The sequence below is a fragment of the Pan paniscus genome, chromosome 18 (assembly GCF_029289425.2).
Source record: "Pan paniscus chromosome 18, NHGRI_mPanPan1-v2.0_pri, whole genome shotgun sequence".
In the NCBI taxonomy this organism is placed as follows: Eukaryota; Metazoa; Chordata; class Mammalia; order Primates; family Hominidae; genus Pan; species Pan paniscus.
Genome location: NC_073267.2, coordinates 70,943,549 through 70,958,161, shown reverse-complemented (window position 1 = coordinate 70,958,161; position 14,613 = coordinate 70,943,549). Strand labels below are relative to the sequence as shown.

The 14,613-nt window shown below is 37.2% G+C and overlaps 1 long non-coding RNA gene across 1 annotated transcript in view; it reads right to left on the bottom strand.

The window, feature by feature from the left end:
* The window catches only part of LOC117976246 (uncharacterized), a 42,263-nt gene extending 32,001 nt beyond the window's left edge, over positions 1-10,262 (bottom strand). The window contains exons 1-2 of the long non-coding RNA XR_004666864.3: positions 9,291-10,262; positions 7,937-8,012 (exon numbers count right to left, since the gene is read on the bottom strand). This is a non-coding gene — a long non-coding RNA (uncharacterized LOC117976246). The remainder of the gene's footprint in view (positions 1-7,936; positions 8,013-9,290) is intronic.
* Positions 10,263-14,613: the final 4,351 nt, after the last annotated feature.

The window sequence follows — 14,613 nt, the reverse complement described above, 5'->3', positions numbered from 1 at the left end:
TTATGTCCTCTGGTTACCACTAGTCCAACTCATCATTATCTAAGGCCTGAGTTACTGCAATAGTCTTCTAATTGGCCTACCTGCCTCCATACTGTCTCTCTTAGAATTTATTCTCAATACAGAAAACAGAGTAACACTTTTATTTTTATTTTTTTGTTTGTGATGACTGATTATTTTTTAATTGTTTTTTAATTTTAATTTTTGTGGGTATACAATAGATGTATATATTTATGGGGTATACAAGATGTTTTGATACAAGTTTGCAACGTGAATTAAGCACATCATGGAGAATGGGGTGTCCATTCCCTCAAGCATTTATCTTTTGAGTTGCAAACAACCCAATTACACTCTTTTAGTTATTTTTAAATGTACAATTAAGTTATTATTGACTATAATCATCCTATTGTGTTATCAAATAATAGGTCTTATTCTTTTTTTTCTATTTTTTTTGTACCTATTAACCATCCCTACCTCCCCTCCTGGCCTCTGGTAATCATCCTTCTACTCTCTATGTTCGCGAGTTCAACTGTTTTAATTTCTAAACCCCACACATAAGTGAGAACACGTGATGTTTGCCTTTCTGTGTCTGGCTTATTTCGCTTAACAGAGTGATCTCCAGTTCCATCCATGTTGTTGCAAATGACATGATCTCATTCTTTTTTATAGCTGAATAGTACTCCATTGTGTGTATATATATATATATATATATCATTGTGTATATATATATATATATATATATCATTGTGTATATATATATATACACATATATATATATACACTACATTTTCTTTATCCATTCATCTGTTGATGGATATTAAAGTTGCTCCCAAATCTTAGCTATTGTGAACAGTGCTGCAATAAACATGGAAGTGCAGATATGTCTTCAATATACTTTTTGGATATAGATGCAGAAGAGGGATTGCTGGATCATATGGTAGCTCTATTTTCAGTTTTCTGAGGAACCTCAAACTGTCCTCCATAGTGGTTGTACTAATTTACATTCCCACTGACAGTGTAAGAGGGTTCCATTTTCTCTACATCCTCACCAACATTTGTTATTGTCTGTCTTTTGGATATAAGCAATTTTAACTGAGATGAGATGATATCTCATTATAGTTTTGATTTGCATATCTCTGATGATCAATGATGTTGATCACATTTTCTGATTCCTGCTGGCCATTTGTATGTCTTCTTTCAAGAAATGTCTATTCAAATCTTTTGCCCAGTTTTTGAATAGCTTATTAGATTTTTTCCTATACAGCTGTTTGAGCTCCTTATATATTATTACTAATCCCTTGTCAGATGGGAAGTTTGCAAATATTTTCTTCCATTCTGTGAGTTGTCTCTTCACTTTGCTGATTGTATCCTTTACTTTGCAGAAGTTTTTAAAATATATATTATACTTTAAGTTCTGGGATACTTGTGCAGAACATGCAGGTTTGTTACATAGGTATACATGTGCCATGGTGGTTTGCTGCACCTATCAACCCGTCATCTACATTAGTTATTTCTCCTAATGCTATCCCTCCTCTAGTCCCCCACCCCTAAACAGGCCCCCGTGTGTGATGTTCCCTTCCCTATGTCCATGTGTTCTCATTGTTCAACTCCCACTTTTGAGTGAGGACATGCAGTATTTGGTTTTCTGTTCTTGTGATAGTTTTTCAGAAGCTTTTTAACTTGATGTGATCCAATTTGTCCATTTTTGCTTTTGTTGCCTGTGCTTGTGAGGTATTGCTGAAGAAACTTTTGCCCAGACTGATATCCTGAGGAGTTTTTGTGATGTTTTCTTGTAATAATTTCATGATTTGAGGGCTTAGATTTAAGTCTTCAGTCCATTTTGATTTTCTTTTTGTATATAGCAAGGTATAGGGGGTCTAGATTCATTTTTCTGCATATGGATATCTGGTTTCCCCAGCATAACTTACTGAAAAGACTGCCTTTTCCCCAGTGTACATTCTTGGCATCTTTGTCAAAAACAAGTTCACTGTATGTGTGTGGATTTGTTTCTGGGTTCTCTATTCTGTTCCATTGGTCTATGTCTTTGTTTTTATGTCAGTACCATGCTGTTTTGGTCACTATAGCTCTATAGTATTATTTAAAGTCAAGTAGTGTGATTCTTTCAATTTTGTTCTCTTTTCTTAAAATAGATGTGCCTATTCTGGGTCTTTTGAGGATTCATGTACATTTTAGGGTCTTTTTCTATTCCTGTGAAGAATGTCATTGGTATTTTGATAGGAATTGCATTGAAACTGTAGATTGCTTTGGGTATAACGAACATTTTAACAATATTGCTTCTTCCTATCTATGAACATAGAATATTCTTCCATATTTTGGTGTCCTCTTTAATTCCTTTCAGCACCATTTTATAATTTTCATTATAGAGATATTTCACTTCTTTGGTTCATTTCTAAGTGTTTTTTATTTTTGGCTATTGTAAATGGGATTACTTTTTAATTTCTTTTTCAGATCCCTCACTGTTGACATATAGAAATGCTACTGATTTTTATTTGTTGCTTTTGTATCCAGCAACTCCACTGAATTTGTTTAACAATTCTGATAGTTTTCTTCTGGAGTGTAGGTTTTTCCAAGTACATGATCATATCGTCTGCAAACAAGGATAAATTGATTTCCTCTTTTTCAATATGGATGCCTTTTATTTCTTTCTCTTATCTGATTTACTTAGCTAGGACTTCCAGTACTATGTTGAAAAGCACTGGTGAAAGTGGGCATCCTGGCCAGGCAAAGTGGCTCATGCCTATAATCCCAGCACTTTGGGAGGCTGAGGCAGGCGTATCACTTGAGCTCAGGAGTTCAAGACCAGCCTGGGTAACACAAGGCTTGCAAATACTATCATGAGGATTGTGAATGCTATTTTATAATGTATTATTTCAACCTTATAACTACTGACAACCACCCCATCTCTACCAAAAATATAAAAAATTAGCCAGGTGAGCATCTGTGGTCCCAGCTACTTGGGAGGCTGAGGTGGGAGGATTGCTTGAGCCCAGGAGGCAAAGGTTGCAGTAAGCCGAGTTGGTGTCACTGCACTCCAGCCTGGGTGACAGAGAATCCTTCTAAAAAAAAAAATCCTCGTTGTGTTCTAGATCTTAGAGGAAAGGCTTTTGTTTTTTCCCCCATTTAATATACTAGCTGTGGTTCTGTTGTATATGGCTTTTATTATGTTGATATATGTTCATTCTATACACAGTTTATTGAGGGTTTTTATCATGAAGGGATATTATATTTTATTGTGTTTTTTTCAGCATCAATTGAAACAATCATACAGTTTTTATCCTTTATTCTGTTGACATTATGTATCACATTGATTGATTTGCATATTTTGAAGGATCCTTGCATCCCAGGGATGATAAATCTTACTTGGTCATGACAAATGATCTTTCTAATGTATAACTGAATTCAGTTTGCTAGTGTTTTGTTGAAGATTTTTGCCTCAATATTCATTAGAGATAATGGTCTTTCGTTTTCTTTTTTTGATGTGTCTGTATGATTTTGCTATCAAGGCAATACTGACCTCACAGAATGAGTACAGAAGTTTCCCCCCTCCTCTATTCTTCAGAGTAGTTTGAGTGGGATTGGTATTAACTTTCTTTAAATGTTTGGTAGAATTCAGCAGTGAAGCCATTGGGTCCTGGCCTTTTCTTTACTGCGAGACTTTTTGTTATGGCCTTGATCTCATCATTTGTTATTGTCTGTTCATGTGTTTTGAACTTCTTCCTGGTTCAATCTTAGTAGGTTTTATGTGTCTACAAATTTGTCTACTTCTTTCAGGTTTTCCAATATATTGGCATAAAGGTGTTTACAGTATCCTGTAATGATCCTTTGAATTGCTGGAGTATCAGTTGTAATGTCTACTTTTTAATTTACAGTTTCATTTATTTGTATCTTCTCTCTTTTTCTTTGTCTGGCTGAAGGTTTGTCAATTGTGTTGAACTTTTCAAAAAACCAACTTTTTGTTTCATTGATCTTTTGTATTGTTTTCTTCATTCCTGTTTCATTTATTTCTGCTCTGATCTTTATTATTTATTTTCATAGTTATTTAAGATGCATCATTAGATTATTTATTCGAAGTTTTTTTCTGTTTTTGGTGTAGACACTTATAGCTATGAACTTCCTTCTGAGTACTGCTTTTGCTGTGTCCCGTAGTATAGTATGTTGTTTTTCCATTATTATTTGTTTCAAGACATTTTTCAATTTTCTCTTTAATTTGTTTATTTACTCACTGGTCGTTGAAGAGCATATTGTTTAATTTCCATGTATTTGTATATCTATTAAAATTCCTCTTGTTATTAATTTCTAGTTGTATTTCACTGTGGTCAGAGCAGATGCTTAATATTATTTCAGGCTGGGCGCGGTGGCTAACGCCTGTAATCCCAGCACTTTGGGAGGCTGAGGTGGGCGGATCATGAGCTCAGGAGATCGAGACCATCCTGGCTAACAAGGTGAAACCCCATCTCTACTAAAAAATACAAAAAATTAGCCAGGCTTGGTGGCAGGTGCTTGTAGTCCCAGCTACTCAGGAGGCTGAGGCAGGAGAATGGCATGAACCCGGGAGGCAGAGCTTGCAGTGAGCCGAGATTGTGCCACTGCACTCCAGCCTGGGCGACAGAGCGAGACTCCATCTAAAAAAGAAAAATATCATCAGGTGGCAAAGCCAGCCAAGTCTGTGTCCTGCCTTTCAGGGCAATGAGTTCCCCCAGGCCCTGGGTCAGTCCAGAGGTATTGTCTGGGAGTCACAGACCAGGGTAAAAAACCTTAGAAGTCTACCTGCTACCTGGCATTCTATTGTAATGTGGTTAAGCTGGCACTCATACAAGACACAGTCTTTCCCACTCTTTCTTCACCTTTCCAAAGGCAGAGTGCCTCACCCCATGGCCACTGCCACCACAGGCCACAGGGTGTACTGCCAGACTATAGCTGATAGTCCCTTAGGGCCTAAGATCTTTTCAGTCAGCTTGGGGTGAATGTTGCCTGGCCTGGGACTCACTTTTCAGGGCAATGGGTTGCCTTCTGGTCCAGGGCAGGTCTAGAGATGCTGTCCAAGAAACAAGTTCTGGAATCAGGGACCCCAAGAGCCTTTTTGGTACTCTACCCACCTGTGGCTGTGCTGGTACCTAAGGTTCAAGACAAAGTCTCCTTTACTTTTTCCTCTGCTTCTCTCAAGCAGAAGAAGTTTTGCCCTGTAGCCACCCAGCTGGTATTGTGCGGAGTCTAACCTGAAGCCAGCAATTCTCAGAGGCTCATGCAAGGCCCTTGGTATAGTACCTTGATACTGCTGCTGGTTATTCAGGGCCCAAGGGCTCTAAAGTTAGCAGATTATGAATGGGTTCTTTCAAGACTGGGTCCTTTCCTTCAAAGCAGCTGGTTTCCCTTGGCCCAGAGTGTGTCAAGAAATGTCTGGTAGCAAGGGCCTAGAATAGAGAGGTTGGAGGGGAGTCTCTCTGCCCTGTGCTGCTGTGGCTAAGCTGGTATCCAAGACAGAAGAAAAAGTCTTCCCCACTCTTCCCTCCCGTCTCTTCAAGTGGAAAGAAGAGGTCTCTTCTGGAGTCCTGAGCTGTGCAGCCCAAATTAGAGAAGGGGTGATGTCAGTCCTTCCTTAGCTGCCTTAGCTGATGTCAGAGTAGGTCACATGCTCCACTCAGTCTGTCTCTGGGACCAGTAGGACTTGCCTCTAAGTTACAGTCCTTAGGGCCTAGAATGTCTTTTAAGTTTATTTAGAGCATAAAGCACTTAATCCCAACTTAGGTTCCAACTGCTGGGATTGGTGATTAACTTTCTGGCTATGGCTAGTTTAAATGCTACCTCCGTGCATGTGTATGAGCTGAGTTTCATCTGGTTTTCCTTTCTGCTCTAATGGGGCAGCTGCGAGTTCAATGCCTCACAATTGCTGTGATCTCCCCTTCCCAGCACCCAGAAACACTCTCCGCATAGCACCACCACTGCCAGAGGATGGGGAAGGGATGGCTTTGGCGATCCAAGACTGTTTTTTTCTAGCTCTTCCATGTTTCTTTCAATGAGATGAAGTTTAAACCAGTAACTATGACAGCTCGCCTGATTTCTGGTTCTTATGAAGGTATTTTTTTTCTGTGTAGATAGTTGTTAAATTGGTGTCCTTGCAAGGGGGACAATTGGTGGAGCCTTCTATTCTGCCTTCTTGCCCCCCATTCCCAGAGTAATACTTTTAAATTGTAAACCCTAGCATGTTAGTTATATATTCAAAACTCTCTAATGGGTGTTTATTTTGTCACAATAAAATCCAAAATTAACTACGAGATCAACCGGTTCTGTCCCTAGTTTCCTGGATAACCGCATTTCTTATGACACTACATTAATGCTCTGTATTAATCTTATGGCTCTTCTCAGTATTCTTCTTAGCATCCAGTGTGATTCTGACTCAGAAAACATGTGCTTGCTGTTTATACTTTTAAAAGAATTATTTCTTGCTCATATATTCACATATCGTATTTTGTCACTTTCTTAAGATTTCAGCTAAAATTTCATTTTACCAGCCAGTTAAATAGCTTATGAAACATTTGTGTCATGGCACACTATGTATTTCTTGAAACGAGTAAAGCATATCTCTGTATAATCCAAGGGTAAAAAAGAGTGTATCGTTTTATATTATAACCTTTATTTATTCTGTAAAAAGGTGAAGTGACAAATTTTATTAGCTTGTACAGATATACAAATAACTCTGGAGAAATTAATCTTAAAAATGCCAGTATTTTTATGATATTTCAGGAAAAGGGTAGGCATCAGACAGAGGGGGGTAATGGTGAGATAAAAGCTTTTGGCTTCATTAATTTTGAAAAATCAAACTATAATCAAATATCACCTCATCAAATATCTTTTATGTTCATCAGGAATAATGTACAATGTAATCATCTCGAATAATGTGAAATCCTGTAGGATTTGTTCAATGTGTACATTTTCTTTACAATATTGATTGCCAATTAACAGACAATGAACAAACATTAAAATAATTCTTACTCTTCACTTGTATGTGGGCTTGGGGAGGATTGAATCTTTGTCTATTTTGCTATCTGCCATATTTTTATGCCCCAAATAATGCTTAGAATATAATAAACTGAATTATAAAAAATAATTGAACGAACAAATGGAGTATAGTGATACTTACTTCATTAGGTTATCATGAATATTAAATAAGCTAAATTGTGTGACACAAAACGTTTGATCAATAAATGTTAAAAAACTTACTCTTCCCCTTGTGAAGTACAAATATTTGAACTATCTTGTGATGACAAGCATAGTCATAAGTCTTAATAGTAGCAAAAAAAAGGATTAGGCTGAACATATTCAATACATTTTCTGACTCATAGATATCGAGGTATAATAAGGCGGATAATTTCAAGTCAGGCGTATCTTCCAGGTCTCATCTTTGAATCTCTCTAATAAGTCATATTACTTTAATCACAAAAACGTTCTGCCCTGGACTACATGATATCTTGTTCTTTTGCCAAAAGTATTTCTATTTCTCAATCTATGAGTTGTATTTAAACTCTACCCTTTGCTTAGATTTGAAATTTAGGCCAGGATAGGAATGGAAGATTGTCTCCAAAGATGGCCAACCACAATCCCCCCATCCATACCTGGGCATGGCTCTCCTCCCTTCAAGAGATGAGTTTATGTCTGGCCTCAGAACTTGTTTGGTCAATAGAATGTGACCAAAGTAACATCGTGCCAGTTCTGGGATTAGGCCATAAGAACTGAGTTTTTGCTGTCTTGGAACCCAGCCACCATGTAAAGAAACTAAGGTTTCCCTACTGAATGATGAGAAGCCATGTGGAAACAGAAGTCACATAAACAAAAAGTCATGGCTCCCCAGCTGGCTACCAGCAACCATGTCCCAGACAAGTAAGTAAAGCCATCTCTAATATCACAGCCCAGCAGAGCTCACCATTGAGTGAAGCCACACGAGTCATTCCAAATAGAGTGTCAGTTAGTGAAGGACTGCCCAGCTAAATCCAGCCAACCTATAGAATTGTGAGAAACAATAAAGCATCATTATTTAAAATCACCAAATATGGTTTATTACACAGCAATATTTCACTTAACATAGTGGGGCTGTTTGCATTCTCAGGGTGCAGCTGGGTCAGAAGCTTTTTACACATGGAAGCATAGGCCCTGACTGCCATTTTCTTCATTTGAGCTCCTGCTTGTTGGGGGAAATAATCCTCAGATTTTGTATAATATAGAGAATATTTACCAAAATGCACTGTGGCAGTTCAACTGATATAATTCATGGTGTCATCTTCTCTTTTTCAAAATACACACTTTATTAAGCAGGTTTTATTTGACATCTGCATTATGAAAATTAAATGATTAAATCTGAATGACCTTTATTATTTTGCATGGAGCTGCTCTCATCAGCTTATCTCAGGTTTTCAAAAGGTCATCACCAGGTGTACTATGGGTTCAGTTAATAATGTATTAATATTTTCTTTGTAGGCCAAGAAATTATCCACAAATCAAAACACATAAACATTATAAAAATAGAATTTACAACTGTTTGAAACAACTCCAGTGGGATAGGTGTGCTATTTTATTTATTTATTTATTTATTTATTTATTTATTTATTGCTCAGCAGTAACTACGTAAGATTAACGTAATGAGTATAAAATGCTACCTCTTTTGATGCAGAAGCCATGTTGAACAATGTAGTATGGTGTGTGGTTGTGGTTAGGGTAGAAGCACTGGACTAAAATTTAGGCAGCCTGGATTTGAGTGCAACTTCTAGCATTGATCGTATGACTGGAAACCAACCCCTGGGCCTTTTTGAGTTGAAGTTCCTTCTCTAGAAATGGAAATAAAACTCCTTTCCTAACTTGACAATTGTGTTGCTGTGAAAATCAATTGCAATACTGTTCAAAATGTTTATGAACTGTAAAGTTCTTTACTCCAAAACTTTCTCAAACCCAATGAATATTTTCTGTCCAATTGAAGTTTCTCCAATCCCTTTTAATCTTTTAAATAGAAATATTGTATGGGGCTGTGGGGGTGTATGTGTGGTGATGAGATCGAACAGAGCTGTGATTGAGGCCATCACTACCAATTACTAGTTCGCTGATTTTGGCTGTCACTCTTCTACTCTGAGTCAAGATGTTTTTCAACTGTAACACAGGGCAATCTTATGAATGTGGTAGGATTTAACTGGCATGAAGCATCATGCAGGTTATTCTCCATTTCCCCTAAATACATACAGTCAATTCTCTGCCCTTCCTTTCACTACTCCATGTCCCAGAAGACTGACCTGTACAATTGCATGGTATGTGCCTCCTGTGCTCTTTACTTCTTGTTGAGTCCAGTAAAGGAAAGCACCTACAGGAGATGGTAGAGAAGGAGGAAAGGGAGGTCAGGTTATTTTTCACTGGCAGTGTTTGAGTTCATCTGAGGCTAAGACTCCTGAAGGACAGCTTCTATTCATCACTCTAGCTCGCAATGGCCTCCAATACCTGCAACCTTTGTTCTCCAGTCTCAGGGGGGGTTAAAGACTTCTCACCATTATAGACGGGCGCGGTGGCTCACGCCTGTAATCCCAGCACTTTGGGAGGCTGAGGCGGGCGGATCACGAGGTCAGGAGATCGAGACCATCCTGGCTACCACGGTGAAACTCCGTCTCTACTAAAAAATACAAAAAAAAATTAGCCAGGCACGGTGGCGGGCGCCTGTAATCCCAGCTGCTCTGGAGGCTGAGGCAGGAGAATGGCGTGAACCCGGCAGACGGAGCTTGCCGTGAGCCGAGATCGCGCCACTGCACTCCAGCCTGGGCGACAAAGCGAGACTCCGTCTCAAAACAAAAAACAAACAAAAAAAAACGACTTCTCACCATGGCAGCCCCTTCATGTCTTACCATCCCTTGTTCGTTCCTCCAAATGTTTAAATTCCTTCAGTTTTTGTAAACAGTTCTTGCTTTATTTTTAGATAAACCATTTTGAATGTTCCATCTGTTTTCTTGACAGGACCTTTAAAGCTTCCAATCTTAGCCTAGTGCCTGTCACATATTATTCTCTAAAAGTGGTTAACATATATAATTATCATTGTAATAAATTTGGTTAAATAATTTTGTGACCCTATGAACCTGCCTTTGTATTTTTTTAACATGTCTTTTGTTTACTTTTTGGGGACCCTCAGATATCTTAAATAATTTAGAAAAAGAAAAACCAAATTTGTGGAACACAACTGTGCAAGGAAGAAATCAAAGGAAAGTGTCTGTCTTCAAGGAAAAAGATGGAGATGTTGACTCTATGACATCCCAAACTATTGGTGCGGAAGATTTGTAAACACGTATTGCTTTTTTAAAAAATGCAGTATTAAAATAGTTTCATCAAAACCCAACTTCCCCATGCATCCGTATAAACTCTAGATTGGGATCCGAGCAGACACATGTCATGAGCCTAACTCTGTCTACTCATACTCAGATCCAATGTGCATGTTTGGTGAGGATTACTACTCATGTTTCTCTTTGGCTCTATAGCTATATTAAAGTGCCTTAGAATTATTTGCACTTTTTAAAAAATTGCCCTAAATTATCCCGATGTTTCTTGAAAATAGTAACTGTCTTTCTAATGCCCCATATTCACTAGGCAGATATAAGATACATAGTACATAGGTGATGAAGTGATAGAAATCTGGTTATCCAGGTAAGGTGGTTTATTTTCTCTGAATATTTTAAAATGTATTTCAATTCAAATGGCTTCCTATCATAACTCTATTAAGAAAGAAATAAACTTCTTATCTCGTTAAGTTTTTTTCCAGGCTACCATACTGCTGTTGCCATGGGTAATTCAGTCAATGTTTTCTTTAGAGGATATAATTTTTAGTAACTTCACTGCACACCCTACCCCCCAATCCTACCCCAAATGCCCCTTAAACATTATCCAAAACATTTTTATTTGACCACCCCTCCAGCCCATATCTTGGCTCTTTTCTTTTTGTTTGCATCTGAAATGGAGCAGACATCTTGTTTACCAGAGACTGTAGAAAAGTGAATTCACTTATTGATTGACATTATCAAGCAAGCAGACAGACACTGTAGCAGGTAAAATTGCTTTTTTTGTGTTGTTGTCTGCCAAACTTCAACAGAGAAAGTGATGTGTTTTTGCCAGGCAGGGCTACTATACAATCAGGTAATGGGTCTTAAAAACGCTGCTAACGTTGATGGTGTAAGATCAATAATATTACTACCACAGGTAAAATGCTATTACATATATTATTAAGACATTGTTCAAAACGGAGCGACTCAAAAGACTTTGAGAATGCATGAGTAATTGCTGTATCGTTGGAACAATAAAATGCTAATGGAAGTTTCATCATACAACATACTGTGTGTATTTTTCTGCAAGATTTCTGAGTGGTTTTGCATTAATGCATGATACAGACCCCCAACTGCTCATCACAGTCTTATCTTCCTCCAAAATATGAGCTAATTCAGAAGGCAAAAAGTGCTATTATTTCTCTACTCATGCATTCATTTTTTTCCAAAATAGCTCATGAAATGAAAGCCAAACCATGTAAGTACTCCTTATCATTCTTTATTTGTCTAAAAATTTACCATATAAATTAAATAATGCTGATCTTGATACCTTCTTTTTATCAGGGCATAATATGAAATGTTAGTTCTAGATAGTATTGCCAATTGCCACAAAAATACCTTTATTTACTAATTGATTCCAAAGAGATATGATCACCTTTTTTTCAGGGAGATTAGTAAAACATGAGCTAAACTACTTCAGTGTATTAAAAGAATGTGAAGAATGTAATTTAAAGGCCATTATTTAGATTAACTTGGTCCCTACATATTTTATTTAGAAAGCATAGATATATTGTTTATAGATTTAAGTAAAAAACTAGATAGATGGTTAGAGAGCTGGAAAGGTCTAAGGAAATATCCATGAATTCAAGTCATGTAGTTCTCTTTCTCTACCTCTTTATATATCTCCTTGTTCATTTTTCCTGCTTTAAATACTAACATTGGTTTTTTTTGGTCAATTAAAAATTTGTCTTATTTAAGGAAAAGGTAAAAGCAAAGAAGAAAAGAAAGAGGAAAAGAAGAAAGAAGAGCAAAAAAGAAGAGGAAAAAAGGAATAAAGAAAGAAAAAGATAAGGAAGAAGGAAGGGAAAGAGAAAGAAAGAAAGGAAAGGAAAGAAAGAGAGAAAAAGAGAAAGTGAGAAAGAAAAGAAAGAAAGAAAGAAAGAAAGAAAGAAAGAAAGAAAGAAAGAAAGAAAGAAAGAAAGAAAGAAAACAAAGCCAGACAAGCAGTTTACAATAAAGGGGAAAAACTCACTTAGCCATGAATATAGAAACGTGGGCCAGATATGGGTGAGAGGGTCTTATGGGCATTCAGGAAGAATCTTTTCACCCTAACTTGTATTCAATTCTATTTCTAGCTCAAGCAACTTGAGCACAGTATTCCTGGTATCAATTTTAGCTTATGCAAAATACAGCTGTCTAATTGCTAACTGAGAGAAGAAAATACATTTTTTTCTTCAAATTTCTGATGATTTCTATTGGTTTCTAATCCTGTCACATCTTTATTTAAAAAGTGCATCCCTTTTGTCTTTCCTAATAACTGGATGAATTTGTTATTGAAATAGATTCCTATTATTTGAGTATTCTAAATTATGGAGCTTACAATACAAAATAATACACTGCTGGTGGTAGAAATGGAAAATAATTTTTCATTTTTTTTGAAGGTCTCATTTTATTAAAGATCAATGAAGAAGTGTGTCTGTTCTGACTAAAAGTCAGACAAAAGCATGAAAAGATGTATTACTCTTTGCAGCAGGCATAGCCAGCTTCTTAATTTGATGGGGGTTCCTTCAGGACTTGGCTTCAGAATGGATGGGTTGCCCCAGGCAACCCAACCTTATGTAAGGTACACTTCAATCTTATGTAAGGTAAACTCGAGTAAATTACAGAAGGCCCAACCCAAAGAAGTGGAAACACATAGTGTCAGATGCAAACAGTTAAACCAGATTACAAAGTTACCAGATTTGGGGACAGGAGAGTAAGAAATGATGGGTAAAGCCAGAGAGGGAGAAATGGTCAATCAATCTGTAAGTTAAAGTAGCCTGGGAGAAGAGATGACCAGCTGAAGTGACAACAGCTGTCAGGATGTCATATGCCCATTTATGTGAATTTTGTGGCTGCTGACGTAGATCATCCTTGGAGGCATTTAGAGATAGAGACGAGGATTAGGCACTCTATTCTAATGTCTGTTTGCATTTATGTTTGTTTCTGTATTTATACACATGGTCTTAGTCCACATAAAATTCTTTCTGGAAATAGATTAAAAAAACACAACCAAAATGAGAATAATCTACGTAACTTAGTCATTAGCAAAGATGGAGGGAGAATTCACATAGTAGAAAAAAAAACAGTTAAGAATGGTGGCTTGGATTTAGAAGCTATTACCTTGAACCCACTGGCTGGCAAAGCCAAAAGGAACACAAGGTGGTACACAAGGCTTTTGTCATAAAATAAAGGAAATAGATCAGTTCACCAAGACAAACTTTTACAATATGAATTATGTTAAAACATGGGTTAAGGGATGAAAAATATCTTATCAAACTGTATATGGTTAACAGTTCTAAAATACCTTGCATGAGTATTGGGATGTGCTCAATATGTTAATAATTAATATTAATGATTTTTATGGTCTAGGTTCTTTGTGTAAACTGTTCCATTTAATTTTCTTTTTATTTATTATTATTATTATTATTATACTTTAAGTTTTAGGGTACATGTGCACAATGTGCAGGTTAGTTACATATGTATACATGTGCCATGTTGGTGTGCTGCACCCACTAACTCCTCATCTAACATTAGGTATATCTCCCAGTGCTATCCCTCCCCCCTCCCCCCACCCCACAACACTCCCCAGAGTGTGATATTCCCCTTCCTGTGCCCATGTGTTCTCATTGTTCAATTCCCACCTATGAGTGAGAATATGCAGTGTTTGGTTTTTTGTTCTTGCGATAGTTTACTGAGAATGATGATTTCCAATTTCATCCATGTCCCTACAAAGGACATGAACTCACCATTTTTTATAGCTGCATAGTATTCCATGGTTTATATGTGCCACATTTTCTTACTCCAGTCTATCATTGTTGGACATTTGGGTTGGTTCCAAGTCTTTGCTATTGTGAATAATGCCGCAATAAACATACGTGTGCATGTGTCTTTATAGCAGCATGATTTATAGTCCTTTGGGTATATACCCAGTAATGAGATGGCTGGGTCAAATGGTATTTCTAGTTCTAGATCCCTGAGGAATCGCCACACTGACTTCCACAATGGTTGAACTAGTTTACAGTCCCACCAACAGTGTAAAAGTGTTCCTATTTCTCCACATCCTCTCCAGCACCTGTTGTTTCCTGACTTTTTAATGATTTCCATTCTAACTGGTGTGAGATGATATCTCATTGTGGTTTTGATTTGCATTTCTCTGATGGCCAGTGATGGTGAGCATTTTTTCATGTGTTTTTTGGCTGCATAAATGTCTTCTTTTGGGAAGTGTCTGTTCATGTCCTTCACCCACTTTTTGATGGGGTTGTTTGTTTTTGTCTTATAA